The sequence below is a fragment of the Mercenaria mercenaria genome, chromosome 5 (assembly GCF_021730395.1).
Source record: "Mercenaria mercenaria strain notata chromosome 5, MADL_Memer_1, whole genome shotgun sequence".
Taxonomy (NCBI): Eukaryota; Metazoa; Mollusca; class Bivalvia; order Venerida; family Veneridae; genus Mercenaria; species Mercenaria mercenaria.
In genome coordinates, this window is record NC_069365.1 from 13496564 (window position 1) to 13517311 (window position 20748).

A 20748-nucleotide genomic window follows, 5' to 3' on the forward strand; every position below is an offset into this window, starting at 1 on the left:
AACTTTTAGTCAACAAGAGCTCGTGGAACACGGAATGCCCCCCTTGATACATTCAGTAATTGCACAAGGAACAGAAATTATATGCTCACTGTAAACAAAAGGTCTACCATTCTGGTTCAATCTGACCTTGACCTTTAACCTATTAACCTAACAAGAGATTACAGAGTGATCTTGGCACCATCCACTGAGCCATTTTTGAATGTTCCAAATTTCAAGACTTGTTCAAGGTCAAAATCAAGGTCAAATTTCATTTCGGTATAAAACAATGTGTACGTGGTCCAAATTTAAAAGCTGTGGCTTGAGAAATGTGAAAGTAGGTCACTAGGTCAATCTAAAGATCAAAGTTCATTTCGGTACACAAAACTATGCATGTGGTTCAAATTTGAAGGCTGTAACTTGAGAAATGTGAAAGTAGGTCACTAGGTCAAAATCAAGGTAAAATTTTATTTTGAAACAAAAAACTATGCACGTGGTCCAAATTTGAAGCCTGTACCTTCAAAAATGTGAAAGTAGGTCACTAGGTCAATAACAAGGTCAAAGATTTTTTCGGTACACAAACCTATGCATGTGGTCCAAATTTGAAGGCTGTAGCTACAGAAATGTGAAAGTAGGTCACTAAGTCAAGATCAAGGTCAACTCATGTCAAGGTTCATCTTGCCACTCAAAACTATACATGTGGTCCAAATTTGAATGATGTAAGTTATGGACATGGAGATTCTAAGTTTTTCCCTATATAAGTCTATATGAACCATATGACCCTTGGGGTGGGGCCATATTTGACCCTAGAGGGATAATTTGAACAAACTTGGTAGAGAACCACTAAATGATGTTACATAACAAAATATCACAGCCATAGTCTTTGTGGTTTGGACAAGAAGATTTTCAAAGTTTTTCCCTATATATGTCTATGTAAACCATGTGACCCCCAGGGCAGAGCCATATTTGACCCTAGGGGAATAATTTGAACAATCTTAGTAGAGGACCACTCGATGATGTCATATACAAAATATCAAAGCCCTAGACCCTGTGGTTGTGGACAAGAGGTTTTTCAAAGTTTTTTCCTATATAAGTTTATATAAACCATGTGACCCCCAGGGTGTGGCCATATTTGACCCCAGGGAAATAATCTGAATATTCTTGGTAGAGGACCACTAGATTATGCTACATACCAAATATCAAAGCCCTAGGCCCTATGGTTTTGGACAAGAAGATCAGAAACCGTTTAACTGTTCCTGGCCAATGTGACCTTGACCTCTGACCTAATGACCTCAAAATCAATAGGGGTCATCTGCTGGTCATGGCCAACCTAACTATCAACTTCTTGACATTAGGCCCAAGCGTTCTTGAGTTATTGCCTGGAAACCATTTTACTGTTCCTGGTCACTGTAATCTTGACCTTTGACATACTGATCTCAAAATCAATAGGGGTCATCTGCTGGTCATGACCAACCTCCCTATTAATTTTTCGTGACCCTAGGCCTAAGTGTTCTTGAGTTATCATCTGGAAACCGTTTTACTGTTCAGGGTCAATGTGACCTTGATCTTTAACATACTGACCTCAAAATCAATAGGGGTCATCTGCTGGCCATTACCAACCTCCCTATCAACTTTCATGATCCTAGGCCCATGTGTTCTTTAGTTATCATCCAGAAACCGTTTTACTATTCAGGGTCACTGTGACCTTGACCTTTGACAAACTGACCTAAAAATCAATAGGGATCATCTGCTGGTCATGACCAACCTCCCTATTAACTTCCGTGACCCTAGGCCTAAGCGTTCTTGAGTTATCATCCGGAAACTGTTTTATTGTTCAGGGTCACTGTGACCTTGACCTTTAACATACTGACCTCAAAATCAATAGGGGTCATCAGCTGGTCATGAACAACCTCCCTATCAACTTTCATGATCCTAGGCCCAAGCGTTCTGGAGTTATCATCCGGAAATGGACTGATCTACATTCCAACCGACCGCCCTACCGACCAACATCTGCAAAACAATATACCCCTCCTTCTTCGAAGGGGGGCATAATAAAATATGTAGAAAATTCTCAAAAGTCACTTAAAGTGTAAGTCACAATATACTGAAATTTTATAGAAAGCTGTTCTTTATATCATACACATTATTGACACAAAACAGATTAACACCCGGAGTTCTCATATACCTTTGAGCAATACTTCTGCATCACTTGTGGTCTTTTATTGCAGTAAGACAAGAAGTTAAAAGAAGAGAAATATTTTTATAGTGCATTTACAATGAATCAAGCTTTACATGGGGTTTTGTGTAGTTTAGGGATCCAATAAAGAGTAGGGAGCTTCAACTGATTGTCGTCAAGTCTGACATTAAAATCTATACATTGATCTACATGAAACTCGAACAAAGAATTGTATGTTTTAATAACTTAAATGAACACATTTTTAGTAAGTATCTCATCTGCATACTTTTAAGACCAATAATAACAAATGCTAGGGCTGTGTATTGAATGGAAACAAAAAGCTGCGTTCACTAAATGCTTGATGCCCCCGGTGGCATCCTTGTCGATAAAAGGCAACCGATGTCCAAAATGAGGTCATGTTCAAGGTCAAACTGAGGTCAGGTGATGTGTGAAGATGAGGAATGGTCACAGGTTACATCTGCATGAGTATCAAGTCATTCTAGTAAGGGGTATTGATGCTAGATGAAATGGTCCCATTTGGTTAACCAAGAGATGGCCCATATAAAGCAACCCAAGTCCAAAATGAGGTCACGGTCAAACTGAGGTCAGGTGATGTCTGAAGATGAGGAATGGTCACAGGTTACATCTGCATTAGTATCAAGTCATTCTAGTAAGGGGAATTGATGCTAGACAAAACGGTCCCATTTGGTTAACCAAGAGATGGCCCATATAAAGCAACCTAAGTACAAAACGAGGTCAAGGTCAAAATGAGGTCAGGTGATGTTATAAGATGAGGAATGGTCGCAGGTTACATCTGCATTAGTATCAAGTCATTCTAGTAAGGGGTATTGATGCTAGACAAAACGGTCCCATTTGGTTAACCTCGTACGGACAGATGGAAGGACGAACGGACAGGACAATCACTATATGCCTCCCGCATCAGTAGATGCCGGGGGGCATAAAAATCAATATGATACGTATTTCAATAAAGAAGGATCAATACACGATACATATTGGCGATTCAATACAACAGCTAAAAGGACCTATAACTTCAAAACTGCAACATAACGGGTCCAAAATAATTGTTTGTTTCGTGTAACATGACCGTGGGAAACTGGAAATGTCTAGATGTGTGGACTCCTATAAAATTTGAACTCAGTTAAAATTGTTAAAGAAACGTTAAAGCACGATCTTTATATCAGACTATATTTCAGAGCTATATACGTCAGGAAAATGCTTGCATTTCTGCCTAAAGTCGTAAATTTTGACCGTAAGCCTTTATTAGTAGACCAGTTTTTTTAAGTTTGTTTTGTTTTTAATTTATTTCTTGAATAATTAAAATTGCTAAAATTAAAACAGGAACATGGCCAGTAACAAAATTACCGGCGTGACGTATGGATTTCATTTCATTTTTAGCGAATAATTTCCAGTCAGTGCGCAAATAAAAATAAAAAGCCAATGAAAAAAGTAATTTCCTTAAATCACGTGCTTGATTTACATGAGACGTCATGCTTGTCAGCGGATGTCTTTGAACTCAGCTGTCAAAACAAAATGTGAAAGTACGCAGTGACTGTTTTTGGGATATAATGGTGGCCCGAGGTTATGAAAATATACCTTCCTTTTAATTTCTCTGAATAATTTTGTGTAAAGTGATAAAAAATGAAGAAGCTTAATTTCATTTTGTGTTAAAAGGGGTGTCACTGAATATATCGATACACTAAGAGAATCGATATGCGTATCCATGTAAACATGAATATTCAATTCATATCGATATAAATTTCATCAATGAATATTTCTGATTTTTCTCAGTCATTTTCTATATTACATTTTTGAACTTTGTATTGTATACAGTATAAGTCCAGGACCATAAATATATCCTCGGCCATTTGGCCATTTATGTTACTCTATTCAAATTAAGTTATTATAAATATAACTGATTTAAATTCAGACACCTAGAACCAACATTCCTTCTTACATAAAAATAAAAATTTACTTCTTGGCTAATATTTTTATTCATCCTAGCCTGATAATTACTTTTTTATATGATTTATGTCATCTAACAATTCCAAAGGTAAATGTTATTGCTGTAGCCATTTACTAGATTTTGTCAGGGAGTGGTGTTATTATACTTAAAATACTATGACTGTGGTCTGTCTGTAGCAGAAGGTTTGTTCAATGTTACAGTTGATAAACAAAATAACAAAATCATTTGAGTAGCAAAGCTATACAAAATTACCTGTCCACTCGTGTAAAAACCTTTTTTTTTAGTTTCCCTTGGAATTAGTTTCAACTTCATCAGATTGGCCTTGCATGGCTATTATTATTTGGATCGTTTGACGCATTACATTAACATCTGAGGTTTTATTACCAAAAAATGAAGAAATTGTCGTTTGGGTAGTGGTAGCCTTGTTCTTGTTGTTTGTATTCTCCCTCTTTCAGGGCCCTCACTCTACTTTTGTGGAAGGGGTCCGCAGCCCTCAGGCGGGGGAATTTTCGTGTCGTTTTAGCCAAAAGGGGGAATTTTCATTGCTTTCAAAGAATAACATACTATGTAAGAACTATAACATAACTCTCATTACACTAAAGCTGTTTCTTTTTCTAAACATACTACTGGTAACTGCAATTATATCATGTCAAGATCAGCTTTGCAGGGGTCAAGCTAAACTTCCACAAACTTTTATCTAAAACAAGTACATTTATCATTACAGACTTTTTCAATCAATTTATATTTATATAATAAGTGGGTATATATTTATAAGTGGGTGGGGTTTGGTGCCTCTGCATTTTATTATCGAAAAATGCTTCAAAATAAGGGCTGCTTTTGCAACAGTGATCATATTTTTCTTAAATACAGACTTTTAATTTTTTGTTTAGATTGTACTAGAAAATCTTGTAAGAAATGATGAAAATGTCCGAAAATCACGGTCGCGAAAACGGGTGACAAATATGGAAAACGAAAGTAAACATTTAAAATTCTTGATGAAATATCTGTTTTAAATTTCTTTTTTTCACCATACCTATTCAATACTTATAATTTCTGCTTATTAAAGCATTTAATTTATTTTGGACCAAACAAAGCCTCGGCAATGATAGAACGTAATGGTTGACCAGCTCACGTAATCGTATCAAGCAAACAAAATAATGATTTTAATTATCCAATTTGTTGTTCTATTTAGTAATAAGATAAGATCATTTTTATTGTTAAGAAGGCAAAACACAACTTGCATACCGCTAATTAACAAGTGGTGCAAAAACGACAATCTAAAGCTGCATTGTTTATCAATTAACTTTTACACATTGATCAGTAAACACCTTTGATAATGACAGGGATTATTGTACTGAATATAAACCGCGAGATGACCACGTGTCAATCGGCATGTGGCGTGATTGACATCTGTTAGCAGCTGATTAACATATGACGCTCTGCCTACTACCATACTTCCGCGTATGACGGCGAACAATAGTGAAATTGAATGGGATTTTGATTGACAAGGGGCAGAACTTTTGAACTCAAGACGCATCAAAGAAAATTTCTGTGAGTCAACCCGACGCACAGAGCATATTTTGTGCGGGTCAAATTTTTCTCAATTTTCGCGGGCCAAAAACACGGGACCTCCGGTCAACCGAATACCCAGTAAGAGGGAATTTTTTTCTCTGGAGGGGGAAAAAAGGATACTATTTTGGCGGGGGAAGCAGCCGATATTCGGCGGTAAAAACGGCCGATCAAGGGCCCTGCTCTTTCTATCAGAGGAGGCGCAGTAATGCGTCACGAAGTATATATACAAGTTTTTGTATGTGTCAACTTTAAAATCTCCGTGCACTTGAACGTAAGAGTTCACTATATAACTCTGAGTAATTTACATTATAGTACGTCTGTGGGCAGCCATCACTCCAGTTGTTAAAGTATATGTAGTCTTTTGAAATGGATTTTAAAGAAAAAGTTTCTAGAGAGTTCTTCTACTGTGGCACTAATATCACGTAGTTAAGGAACCATTACAGCAATTAACACACACAGGGTCGACAATGAGTTTCAGAAAACAGTCCCAGTTCTTGAAATACATATTCGCCACAAAATATCAATGTCAGCGACGCATTTAAGGGGGAGGGCATGGATGTGTATTCTCCAACGTACTGCGCATGTTGCAACAATTGTCATTTTTGTAGTTTATTTCATTATTTAATTGTTAATTTAAAACTTTTGCTGGAGGTGGGGGGAGTGGGGGGTCAGGGGGCTCTCCCCTTGAAAATTTTTGAAACAGGCATGAAATCATGGCCTCTGGTGCATTTTAGGTCCAAAATTTTGAGGTAATGGAGGGGTTAGTACCCTCTTGATGAGAGGGAGTGGGGGTCAAGGGGAAAATCATGAAATATAGGTATGGAATGGTGACCTCTGGTGCATTTCTGGGTCTAAATTTTGAAAAAAATATTATTATTCCTTTGCCAAAATAGTAGGGTGCATCCTTGAGTATGGGCCACTTCTCAGCTAACTGGGGGAGAGTGGGGGTGGGGGGTGGGGGGGGGGTCGAGACCCTGAAGCCGGACCTGGAATTATATTTCAAACAGGACTTTATAAATCAAACAAGATATACATATCATTGTATTCTGCATCTGGCAATTTGATTTAAAATCAACAATACATTTGCATTAATCGGAAATTGTGGTGGCGAAAATGTGTGACAAACAAAAAAAATAGGCATATTTATAAAATAAAAATTTGTAACTTATTTTCTATGGCCAGAGTTAATTTTTACCATTGATTTCTGGTTGTTTATCGCAGTTTTTCATTGGAATTTGCCAGAATCAATCTACGATCATGATTTAAAAATTATTGAAAATTATTGCGGATGTCACGTCAGTCGTTCATTCCGAAGTTTTGCTACAAAATATAACTCGGAAATAGCTACTCTGATACATTTGTGATTCTGCTTGTTAAACATGTATAAATCAGCTGTAAGTGCTTTTAATTCAGTCCGTGAAACATGATTTTCATTTGTTTTTACTATAACAGTAAACTACCTCGCCAAATTACTTCAATCAACGATGACATACTGTCAATTTCAGAATAGCGCGCCGTTTCAGTGTTTGCATCATACACATTTAGTCACTGACTGATATCGATTTTCTTATCGTGAGTGGCTAATTTTGTAACTGTCATTTACATAAACTCCGCCCAAGGCGCGAGCCAAGTTAAACTGAAAAGTCTGTGATAAATGTATTTATGGTATTTAAAATAGATGATATTACAGTTTTTAGTCGTACCTCAGACTCAGTTTCAAAACAAACATTTTTGTACGTGCTCTCAAATGGATTACATTATGTCTGTAAAACTGAACTTAATTAACATTGCATTCTCCCGATCATTTCATGTATACATTATATGTATTTTTTTCCTGTCACCGATGTACATCAATTTCCTTGTGACAAGTCGATAAAAAATAATGTGTATTTTTATCGCTTGGTCACGCTTGGTCAGGGATCTAAGTTTAAACATAAATACCCTGTTTACAAACATGACTCAAGTTATAAAGGTAATAGCTCTAAGCATTTCTGTCTGTTTGGTATTATCCAGCAACATGCGATTCTGACATGCTTGAATTAACTGGAATCTTTTTTTTCATACATTGAACATGTATTTAGGTCCTACTTATCAACGATTAAACTTCCGGTCATGTAACCGTTGTACATAAAGTTAAAAACCTTATGTGCTGGGCTTCTTCATTTCGCTTTAATAGCAAATTGAAACTTGATTTGGGATTCATGACTAAGTCTCCTTGCCAAGAAACTTGCTCACGACGGAAATTTATTTTCTTGGGTTTAACGCCAGATTTCAACAGTTCTTCTTTGATGTCAGGTGGTTAGTTTACTTAAGCATCGCTCCTGGGAAGAACCAGTACTAGACTCTTGTCTCCGTAAGAAACTGCAGACTTTCTCACATAAAGAAATATGGTCGGTAGGAAGGCTCGAACCAGTGCCCCCACCCCAGTCAGTGAGAGGTTACAGTGATTTCAAGATAACGACTAACCACTCGACTATGGGAGCAGTCAACCGATGGATGGGTACTACAATTCGAAACACTATTTTCGAACACTATTTTCTCATTTTCGGTTAGAATTATTTTTGACTGCGAAGTACTTGATTTATTTGATAAATAAGGTTTAACTGTATCCCAAAAATCATTTTCCTTACAACCACCTATACAACGTTCTTGAAAATAATTATTTATCGATTTCTTTTTAAGTTTATTTACGTAATTTCTCTGTTTTCTATATTTTTCCCAGTTTTTAGAAGTTCGATAATTCAAAAATTTATGGTAATGCATTTTTTTGCTGTAAACAGCCTTCCTTAATTCTCTATTCATATATGGGAGTTGTTTGCTTCTTCTGTATATTTCTTTAATAGAAACACGATTATTGAAAACATCTGTAACATCTGATTCAAATTTCTCATAAATACAAGATTGTTCATTTTTGTTTGGATCAAAACGCTGTATATTAATGTTTGAAAGATCATCATTAAGTGCTTCAATATTCAAGTTTTTAAAACTTCTGTACTCAATTTTTTGCTTTTCATTCTTTGGAGTATTGTTGTTTATAACTGTACATACTAGGTTGTGGCAATCACACCTGTTGGAAAATTTAAGGTTTTCATACATAGTATCTTGGAATTTGTAATAATTACATCTAAAAGGGATGGAGTACAATTTTTCATAAAACAAAAAGGTTTTTTTACCAAGTTTGTTAAGTCAAACATTTCCATTAGATTTACAAGTGGGTTTCCTTTGTTTTCATTCAAAAGGTCAAAGTTCAAATCACCAATTAACATATAATTGTCATATAAAGATATACACTTGTCTAGTGAGATTGAAATACTTTGTATAAAATCATCTTCATGCATATTTGGTGGTCTATAAACACATAAAATAAGCCATTTAGAATGATTCAAAGTTACCTCATAAGAAATGTTTTCTAAATTGTTTGATTCTAGATATTTTCTGCGTCTGGCTGGGATGTCACTACGTATGTAGGAAACTAATCCGCCACCATAAGCACTTCGATCTCTTCTTTCAAGTCTGTACCCCTCAGCTTGGAAAAGGTTATCTCTGAAGGTAGAATCAAGTTTAGTTTCCGATATAAAAAAGAGGTCGACAATTTTATCTAATAGAATATCATGAATTTCTGAAAATTTATATTTCAAACTATTTATATTTAAATGTGCAGTAATAAATTTATTAGGGCGTTTCTTTCTAATTTCATAAAGTTCTTCAAATAGGTTTTCTTTGTGAATCCGAGTAGAATCATCAAGGTGACTGGTATGACGCATGTCCTCGGAAATGGCAGAAGAATCAAAGAAGGAGTCTGTAAAATGAAAATTTGTACAGTTTTTACAAGTCCAAGGTTCATCACTCTGACATAGATTTGAGTATTCTGATGGAGTGAGATTTTCACATTTTATATGCCACCAGTAGAGACAAGCCTCACACTGTACAGCTCGATAGTCCGAAGCCACAGGTCGATAACAGCCTCCACATGGAAAGCGGATAGGTCCTGGATTAAGAGAAATATCACCACTCAGTAATATTAGTGTCAAAAATTTGTGATGTTTTTGTTTAAATTCAATAGGGATTAGTTTATACATAATTTATTTTAAGTCGATTGTGAAGGAAGTTCTACAACTTATATTAATCACTCTCGACACCTCATTCCTGATGGAATCCATCGCCATGAGGGTATGAGAGAAAAGGCCAGTTTTCCCTTTTAATGCTGAGCGCCAAGCAAGGGAGCTACTGGTACCATTTTTCACGTCTTTGGTATGACGCGGCCGGGGATCGAACCCACGACCTCCCGCACTCGAAGCGGACGCTCTACCACTAGGCTATCGAGGCGGTCTTCAACAGGGATTGAGGATGGAATATTTCTACTGTGTTTGATGTGATAGAACAGCATATTTCTATTTTCTAGTCGACAAGTCCAGTTCTCGTATGAAGCTTAAGTTGTGTTCTTGTTTTGTATATATTTCGTTTCTGGTTTGGATAGTTTTTGGATTTGGGTATGGAACGTAAACCCGATATATTATACATATTCGTGTTGGTTTGTTGCCGATGTTGCTTGGCGATGACACTTGCCATAGGTACAGTAATAGTGTAAAAACTATTCGAAAGTTCATCATGCTGGATGTTTGTTTACTTCAACACCAGACACCGGTTAATGTTTACTTCGACACCGGGTAGATTCGATCTCTGTCAGTTAGGTGCCTGTGATAGATAAACCAAGTATCTCGTTATCCAGATCACAGCTGATAAATTTTCAAATAACATTCCTTCTTTTATGTATGAAGTCATGAATGAATAAATGTTTAAAAGTGCAATATATATCCATAAAAGTCAAAAGTTTGTTTTAAAAAGTACTAAAAATGCCAAATTTTGATTTTCTTTGTGATGTATTTTTTTTTTCAGTTCGCGCTCCGTGCATGCGCAGTTCCAAGGTTAGATGACAATGGCTGACTATTCATAACTTTATCATGACATTTTCGAGTACCTGCCAGTTTCCACTTGGGTATAAGGAAGTATATTTATAATGAACATATAGTGACATTAGAAATAAGTATTGATCAGGTCGGATATCCGGGCACTTCAGCGTATCACGTTGCGTAGCAACAAGCGGAGGTGACAGCAAATGCTAAATTGTAATTGAAAAGCGTTTCATGTTTCACTAGCGCTGGTTGTTTTTCTTTGCTTAAAGTAAAATTTTGGGCAATATTAATAAGTCAGTGAATTTATAATGTAGCATGATGGTCCAGAAATCACTCCTGAGAAAGAAAACTTTCTTTTTTAGGTTTCAGACGTGATATTCGTCATTGATCCGTGCAAAGAGCTGCAAGGTCCCGTATATGTGACGGACAGGAGGAAAATCATAATTGAAACAAGAGGACCATGATGGTCCTGAATCGCTCACCTCTTCCCATATGACCCAGTTTTGAGTATGACGTCGTTTTTTCTATTATTTGACATAGTGACCTAGTTTTTGAGCTCATGTGACCCAGTTTTGAACTTGACATAGATATTATCAAGATAAAAATTCTGACCAATTTTCATGAAGATCCATTGAAAAATATGGTCTCTAGAGAGGTCACAAGGTTTTTCTATTATTTGACCTATTGACCTAGTTTTCGAAGGTACGTGACCCTGTTTTGATCTTTACCTAGATATCATCAAGGTGAACATTCTCACTAATTTTCATGAAGATCTCATGAAAAATATGGCCTCTTAGAGAGGTCACAAGGTTTTTCTATTTTTATACCTACTGGCCCAGTTTTTGACCACACGTGACCCAGTTTCGAAACTGACCTAGATATCATCAAGTTGAACATTCAGATCAATTTTCATGAAGATCCATTGAAAAATATGGCCTCTAGAGAGGTCAAAAGATTTATATAATTTTAGACCTACTGACCTAGTTTTTGACCGCAGTTGACCCAGTTTCAAACTTGACCTAGATATCATCAAGATGAACATTCAGACCAACTTTCATACAGATCCCATGAAAAGTATGGCCTCTAGAGAGGTCACAAGGTTTTTTTATTACTTGACCTACTGACCTAGTTTTTTAAGGCACGTGACCCAGTTTCAAACTGGACCTAGGTATCATCAAGGTGAACATTCTGACCAATTTTCATGAAGATCCATTCAAGGGTATGGCCTCTAGAGAGGTCACAAGGTTTTTCTATTTCAAGACCTACTGACCTAGTTTTTGATCGCAGTTGACCCAGTTTCAAACTTGACCTATATATCTTCAAGATAAACATTCAGACCAACTTTCATACAGATCCCATGAAAAATATGGCCTCTAGAGAGGTCACAACGTTTTTTCATTATTTGACCTACTGACCTAGTTTTTGAGGCACGTGACCCACTTTCGAACTTGACCTAGATATCATCAAGATGAACATTCTGACCAATTTTTATGGAGATCCATTCACAAGTATGGCCTCTAGAGAGGTCACAAGGTTTTTCTATTTTTAGACCTACTGACCTAGTTTTTGACCGCACATGACCCTGTTTCAAACTTGACCTAGATATCATCAAGAAGAACATTCACACCACATTCATACAGATCCCATGAAAAATATGGCCTTTAGAGAGGTCACAAGGTTTTTCTATTATTTGACCTACTGACCTAGTTTTTGATGGCATGTGACCCAGTTTCGAACTTGACCTAGATATCATCAAGATGAACATTCAGACCAACTTTCATACAGATCCCATGAAAAATATGGCCTCTAGAGAGGTCATAAGGTTTTTCTATTATTTGACCTACTGACCTAGTTTTTGATGGCACGTGACCCACTTTCGAACTTGATCTAGATATCATCAAGGTGAACATTCTGACCAATTTTCATGAACATCTCATGAAATATATGGCCTCTAGAGAGGTCACAAGGTTTTTCTATTTTTAGACCTACTGACCTAGTTTTTGACGGCACGTGACCCAGTTTCGAACTTGACGTAGATATCATCAAGATGAACATTCAGACCAAATTTCATACAGATCCCATGAAAAATATGGCCTTTAGGGAGGTCACAAGGTTTTTCTATTATTTGACCTACTGGCCTAGTTTTTGATGGCACGTGACCCAGTTTCGAACTTGACCTAGGTATCATCAAGGTGAACGTTCTGACCAATTTTCATGAAGATCTTTGAAATATATGGCCTCTAGAGAGGTCACAAGGTTTTTCTATTTTTAGACCTACTGACCTAGTTTTGGACCTCATGTGACCCAGTTTCGAACTTGACCTAGATATCATCAAGGTGAACATTCTGACCAATTTTCATGAAGATCTTGTGAAATATATGGCCTCTAGAGAGGTCACAAGGTTTTTCTATTTTTAGACCTACTGACCTAGTTTTTGATGGCACGTGACCCAGTTTCGAACTTGACCTAGATATCATCAAGGTGAACATTCTGACCAACTTTCATAAAGATCCCACAAAAAAATGTGACCTCTAGAGTGGACACAAGCAAAAGTTTACGGACGGACGCACGCACGGATGGACGACGGACGCCGCGAGATCACAAAAGCTCACCTTGTCACTTTGTGACAGGTGAGCTAAAAATCAGAGTCTTTTAAAAATAAATAAAATAGAGAATCTAGCTCACCTAATTAGGTTTCTCCATTTGTTTCAATTTTTTCGTTCTATTTTGTAGCCTGCCATTAAAATAGTTCCGAAAGCCAAATAGCTGAAACTGCGGTGTCAAAAGTGATTCAGTCACGCCAAATTTAATTAAATCAACACTTCTTACCTAAATTCTGATTCGTGTGAGATTTAATGAGAGGTGCCATAATTTAAAGCTTAATAGTCCATTATGCGTAAATACTGGAGAAGGGATTTTTTTCTCCCTCGAAGCGTATCAGGATCACAGCATAAGTTCTTTATCTGCATTTATAACAGAAAGGGATCTGTATATGTTACAATTGTTTTAAAAGTAATATGACATCTAGAGCTACTGTGTTACACATGGAGATAAAATGATATATAATAACTGCATGCTGGCTTCTTTTTACGAAAAGCCAGGACGTATCAATAAAATGATGACGTCTATTTACGAAAATACTGATCTCTGCTTTGTTATAAATTGTCAATTATTTTAAACTGTGAACGATAATTTGCATCCATATTTTTTGTTAATTGTTAGACTGTCACAATTGACTGCTTCCACATACCACAAAATTAAAGCATTCATTCCAGTCATAAGTCATAAATCACTATGGAAACCAATCAGCAGTTTTGAACAGTTCCTAATGACTATCACTAATTAATAGATTGATTTCCTGTTTGTTTTATCCCTCTGATGTACCCCTTCGGGGCCGTATGGTAATTTCCTGTCTTATCCGTTTGATGTATGCCTTCAGGGTCTTATGATATTTGGAAGATGCGCATTATTGTTATTTGCGTGTCAACTGACAAAGGGATTAATAGAGTTTCTACATAAAAAACTTAACTGATACACATGCCCGAGCATATACTTCATTTGAAATTTTAAAATCAATCCACCAAACTAATTTTTGACTGGAAAGACATTTCTTCAAAAAAAAAAAAAAAAAAAAAAATAAATAAATAATAATAAAAAAAAATGAATGCAATAAGATTACATAGAATAAAGTATAAGTTTTCAACTTTATTTAAATGACTTTCATACTTAATGTACTTTGACATTATAGCATTTTACATTTATAAACTAAATAAAATATATCGCACAAAGTACATTTCAGGAAATGGCAACAATATAATTATTTCAGAGCATTAAAACATTTAGAAAATCAGCTTATTTTAAAAAGACATAAAAGAAATCAGAAAATTAATTTACTTATTTATTTGATCTGTTCATTCTTGAAAAAAAAAAAATCTTGAAAGATGAAAGAAACAACTGCTAGATTTTAAGCAATTTGAAAGAAGTTGAATAAAAAAATGTTATGTTCTCAGATATTTAGTTTAGTTTAATACTTATATATTCAAGGCAGTGGCTACAATTACGGCACCGTAATCCTAGCCTCCGGTTCTAGGATTACGGAAGTTCTGTATTCCTAGACAACCCTACGAGGATAGGCTAAGATTACAGAAATAAGTAAGGACAAGCATAAATGATGTTTTAAACTTACATATTTCACTGAAAATAGCGATTTTTCATGCCTACCATGTTACGTGTATTTCGTGTTATTGATCCGCCATTTTGGGTTAGTATAAACGATATATTTGTGGCGGCGCGGAAATATTCAGTATAGAAATACGAGGGTTAATGTTAAATTAAAAAAAAAAAATTCTATACTTAAAACTTTATGAGATTAGTTTGTTTGTCACTCAAGTTTTCCACGAAAAAAAGGCGAAATCAACACCCGTATTTATAAGTTTTTCTTTCCAAAACCATACTAAATGTTTTTTTGTTTTTTTTTATTTATCGACAGACAAACGTGGATTATATTATTAATGATAGCTCAAAGGGATTTTAAAAAAATATTTCATACTTTAAATTTTATGATTTGATTTTGCCTGTCACTTTAGATTTCCGTGCAAATAGAATCGGGCGAAATCAACACCTGTATGTACGACAGGCATGAAAAATCACTGTTTAAGGTGAAATAAGTAAATTTACAACATCATTTATGCATGTTCTAACATATACTTGATGCCTGTTACATACTTCTGTAATCTGTAATAATAGGATTGTCTAGCAATACGGAACTTCCGTAATCCTAGAATCGGAGGCTAGGATTACGGTACCTTAATCGTAGCCACTGCCTATATGCAAACTGAGAAAATGTTGAATAAGCTTGGAAACTTGTTTTAATTATATAACTGATCCGTAGCGCCGAAGAGTTGACAATACCTAATGTGTCACTTTTTCCAGACCGTTTTAAAATACCACAAAATCAATTATTACAAAAACCCTACTTTTTTTGAAAAATATATAGATTGTACCATAGCGTAAGGACTGTAGATAATAAAAAAATGACTCTTGATTTGTTGTATTTGAAAATAAAAACATCACAACCCACACGCTAGTTAATTCGCTACGAATTGCCGGGTCCTGCTTTCACCTACAAGGTGATTTGCATAATCGATTGCTCCGGATGTGACGTCATTCCGACCTGATCAATCACACTATTTTAGAAATCAAATTAAGATTTTTCACTGCACATGGCCCAGATGATGCTACAAACAACAAAACTTTGAAGTTTCATTGAAATATTATATTGATTTAATACCTTTTATTTTAGTTAAAAGTTTGAGATTTTACACAGGGAGTCTATGATAAAGTCCGAGTAAAATGTAATCAATACCCAAGTGAAATAAGTATCGGATATCATTCCGCAATGTTTTGAACATGTTAAAATTATGAATTGTTGTTCGAAGTACACATGGATGTCTCTTGAATGATATCCGATTTATTTTCACACAGTTATTGATGCATATGAGATGAAATATTGTGGTAAAGACAAGAAATACTCTGCTGTGTTGTTTCTTATTTCATGTCGATACCTCGAATGTCAAATACCGCAACATTACAGATGGACGGTGTACCCTAAAAAGGCTAAAGCACTGTATGTCCAATATCTTCCACGCCCAATTGGCACAGACGGCAGGTTGGGTCAACAGTCTTACTACTGAATACATGTTTACCTGGTTTGGGAGTATAAACCGTCATTCTTGCATAAAAACTACTTTTTTCATTGGATCCGCCCATGTATAAACGGGAGAAAAATCGTGTGCAAACAAGGCAATTCACGTGCTGTTAATACATGATTTTTATTTTTGAAATGCTTTGCCAGGGAGGTATGTATGTATTTCTGCGCAGACTGATATTTGGCATCTGCATCTTGTTTCTTCCATAATAACCTCTTCTTGTAGCATTATAGATACAATGTAATCTATAGTATGTTTAGCTGTATCAGTTCCCAACCCCAAACGTACTGCCCCCATCAATGTACGCACTAGCTTCTCTTAGAGTTTACTCCCTTTACAAAGCGTCTGTTCAGTTATTGTAAATAACTGTGAATAAATAAGTATCGCGTGTAACTTGTGCTATTGCCCGTTTTTAGGTATTATATTAATGATTTTTGTTAGTATCAGTCGGTTTGTTTTTACCTGATTGTTCGCAGAATTCATATAATAAACCTCGAAAGCTAGTCACTAGCTTCGTACTCATCCGTACTCTGTTTGTTCGTACTCAAAATAATTCGAATGTAAAGTTGTTATTCTTAAAATAACTGTGTTCCTGTTTATCAATTTTTTTAGTTATATGCAAAATTATGTGTAATGTAACGTTTGTAATAACTAAAAATAAAAATAAGATGCTCAAAAACCTTCAAATCACGCTTTTAGTAGTGTTGTTGTTATGTGTGCCCCGGTTATGGATATTTAAAACATGTTTACCGTTTCCAAGAACAACAAGAATGGTAAATAAAAAATGTACCGGAATCGTCAAGTCATCACATATGAAAACAATGCATTTAGTCGTCGTGTAATGTTTTTTTATGCAAGAATAGAGACAATACACGTTTGTTTTGTGTATTAACGCCTGCAGAAGCCCTTGGGATATGTTTGTGACCTCTGTCACGTAATAAACTCCAGTGACAAAGGAATAGTAAACAACACTTTGAAAGTCAACAGTTTTTATTTAAAGTTCAACCCAGGTTCTTAAGGAAAAGTGAGACGCACTGACAATGACAGCTAACCCATAACTAATCGAGTCTATTCAGTTCGGTTCCCCGTGCCGTTCCCCGCTTTCTCCCGCTAATCAGAGTTATATAGGAAATATAGCCAAGAGCATTGTTGGTAATTAGCTATCATGTCCGAGCGTTATTACAAATATGGTGATACGACATTCTGCGGACTGCTGAATCTGCATGAATCTGCAATGTATAATGGAAACATGCCAGCGTCCAGTTGGCTACCTGTATACCTGGTACAGAGAAGAACTGTACTTTGTTAACCTTAGGATAGCAATATACAATTATACATGTATAATATTTCGGAGAAGCAATATTTTAGAATACTGAACTGTTTCTATATTACTTCATAACTATGTCCTGAATGGCCATTACATTACAATTTCCTTTCTTTCTTCTCTTGAAAATAAAATAATAATTTAAGTATGAACATGTCATAATAATAAAGTAAAGCTTAACTGGCCATTACATTACAATTTCCTTTCTTTCTTCTCTTTAGAATAAAATAATAATTTAAGTATGAACATGTCATAATAATAAAGTAACAGGCCCACAATAATAAAATAATAGGCCATTACATTACAATTTCCTTTCTTTCCTCCGAAGGAAAAATTTTTTTTAAAAAATCCTTTAACGATTGTAATTTAGACTACGTACTTATGATGTATAAAAAATACTTATAGAGAATATGATCCGGTTTACCAAAAAAAATCACTTATAAAATACTCCTTTATTATATCCTAATTTCTTAATCTATTCTCTTATCTTGACTCCTTTCTTTCTTCTACATTTAACAGAGCAGAAAAGATGGTATCAGCAATATTATGTCTGAAATATCACACCATGATCGTATAGGAATTGTGATTATGCATATTTGTAAGCATCATGAAGAAAATACATAGATAATAACACTTCTAAAGATAATATCAGGATGAACGTCTGTGAATTAATGCGAAATGCATACCTGGTAATTGCAGTTAATTAATGACAGAATACGTTATGATAACATGAAAAAATAGTCTTTATTCATTCGGTATCTTTGATGTTGTTAGTTTTTTTTATACACAACATCTCCTGTATGGAATAATCAAAGTCACTAGTTCACGAAAAAAAAAAAAATATATATGTAGGTGTTTGTCACAATTAAAACGCACTTCTAAAAAGTAAATGTAAGTTCGTCTACACCATGACTGCATGTTTGTATGAAAAGTAAAACGCACTTCTCCGTCTACACAACGACTGCATGTTTGTATGAAAAGTAAAACGCACTTCTAAAAAAAAGTAAATGTTAATTCCGTGATGATCCCAGGACTGTAAGGCAACTCACTTCTAAAAAGTAAATGTAATTTCGTTTACACAACGACTGCATGTTTGTATGAAAACTAAAACGCACTTCTAAAAAGTAAATGATAATTCCGTGATGATTCCAGGATTGTAAGGCAACGCACTTCTAAAAAATAACTGCAATTTCGTTTACACAAGGACTGCATGTTTGTATGAAAAAAAAACATGTCACTATGCCTGGAGAATAAATATACATGACATCAAACGCACTTCTAACAAGAGGGCCATGATGGCCCTATATCGCTCACCTGTTATCATTGCACTTGAGGACAAGAAGGTCCTCAGAAAAAATATCTAAGTCCAAAGGACAGTAACAACAAAGGGAAGAAATTTAACCAAAAAGAAAAAAAAAATTCTTACAAGGTACAGATATGTCAAAATACACCTACAAATTGGAGGTACCAGTCTCGGTTTTTCCCTACGGCCAATAATAAAAAAGTTACTAAAAATAAGCTATTTATAGTAACGTAAAAGGGAAGTAATTAAAAAACAAATTATTGTAAGTGAAGAAAAGAAGGATCTGCCAAATAAATCTGTTGACATAAATGAAATTTCAGATCAGCATCTTCAGTAGTTACGGAGATATACCCATTTTAATTTGAAATAAAGGGAGGTAATTTGACATAAAATCAGTCCATAGTTATCTACCCTGATTGGCTCAGTCCAACTAATGACAATAATGAAATTTCAAATAAGTACAATAAGTACTTACTGTTATAAATCCATTTTGATTACAATCAGGGGAGGTATTCAGATATAAAATAACTCTGAACCTACGCTTGGATCTGATTTGTCATGGAATCAAAGAATTATTGTTGTTGAAGTTATTTTGGAAGTTTGTATCAAATAAAACCATAAACGAAGTCTCTATATGGCTGCAAAAGCCAAAATAGCCAATTTTGGACCTTTAAGGGGCCATAACTCTGGAACCCATGAAGAAATCTGGCCAGTTCAAGAAAGGAACCAAGATCTTGTGGTGATACAAGTTGTGTGCAAGTTTGGTTAAAATCGAATCATAAATGAAGCTGCTATTGTGCAGACAAGGTCAAAATAGCTAATTTTGGCCCTTTCAGGGGCCATAACTCTGGAACCCATAAAGGAATCTGGCCAGTTCAAGAAAGGAATCGAGATCTTATGGTGATACAAGTTGTGTGCCAGTTTGATAAAAATCAAATCATAAATAAAGCTGCTACTGTGCAGACACGGTCAAAATAGCCAATTTTGGCCCTTTCAGGGCCATAACTCTGGAACCCATAATGGAATCTCGCCAGTTCAAGAAAGAAACCAAGATCTTATGGTGATACAAGTTGTATGCCAGTTTGGTTAAAATCAAATCATAAATGAAGCTGCTATTGTGCAGACAAGGTCAAAATAGCTAATTTTGGCCCTTTCAGGGGCCATAACTCTGGAACCCATAATGGAATCTGGCCAGTTCAAGAAAGGAACCAAGATCTTATGGTGATACAAGTTGTGTGCCAGTTTGGTAAAAATCAAATCATAAATAAAGCTGCTATTGTGCAGACAAGGTCAAAATAGCTAATTTTGGCCCTTTCAGGGGCCATAACTCTGGAACCCATAACGGAATCTGGCCAGTTCAAGAAAGGAACCAAGATCTTATGGTGATACAAGTTGTGTGCCAGTTTGGTAAAAATCAAATCATAAATAAAGCTGCTATTGTGCAGACAAGGTCAAAATAGCTAATTTTGGCCCTTTCAGGGGCCATAACTCTGGAACCCATAATGGGATCTGGCCAGTTCAAGAAAGGAACCGAGATCTTATGGTGATACAAGTTGTGTGCAAGTTTGGTTAAAATAAAATCATAAACGAAACCACTATCGTGCAGACACGAAATTGTTGACGGACGCACGGACGGACGACGGACGAAGGGTGATCACAAAAGCTCACCTTGTCACTATGTGACAGGTAAGCTAAAAAGTAAATGATAATTCCGTGTACACGATGATTCCAGGATTGTAAGGCAACGCACTTCTAATGATTAAATGTTAATTTCGTTTACACGCGTATACGA

The 20748-nt window shown here is 35.6% G+C and overlaps 1 protein-coding gene across 3 annotated transcripts in view; it reads right to left on the reverse strand.

The window, feature by feature from the left end:
* The window catches only part of LOC123556483 (uncharacterized), a 32215-nt gene extending 12266 nt beyond the window's left edge, over positions 1-19949 (reverse strand). For 2 of the 3 annotated variants that reach the window (XM_053542711.1, XM_053542713.1), the window contains exons 1-2: positions 17120-19949; positions 9101-9251 (exon numbers count right to left, since the gene is read on the reverse strand). The gene's annotated coding sequence lies outside the window, so the exon portion shown is untranslated. Of the gene's footprint in view, positions 1-4520; positions 4678-9100; positions 9252-17119 lie in introns of those variants that run through there. The other variant, XM_053542712.1, reaches the window with a different exon arrangement.
* Between the last annotated feature and the right edge of the window lie 799 nt (positions 19950-20748).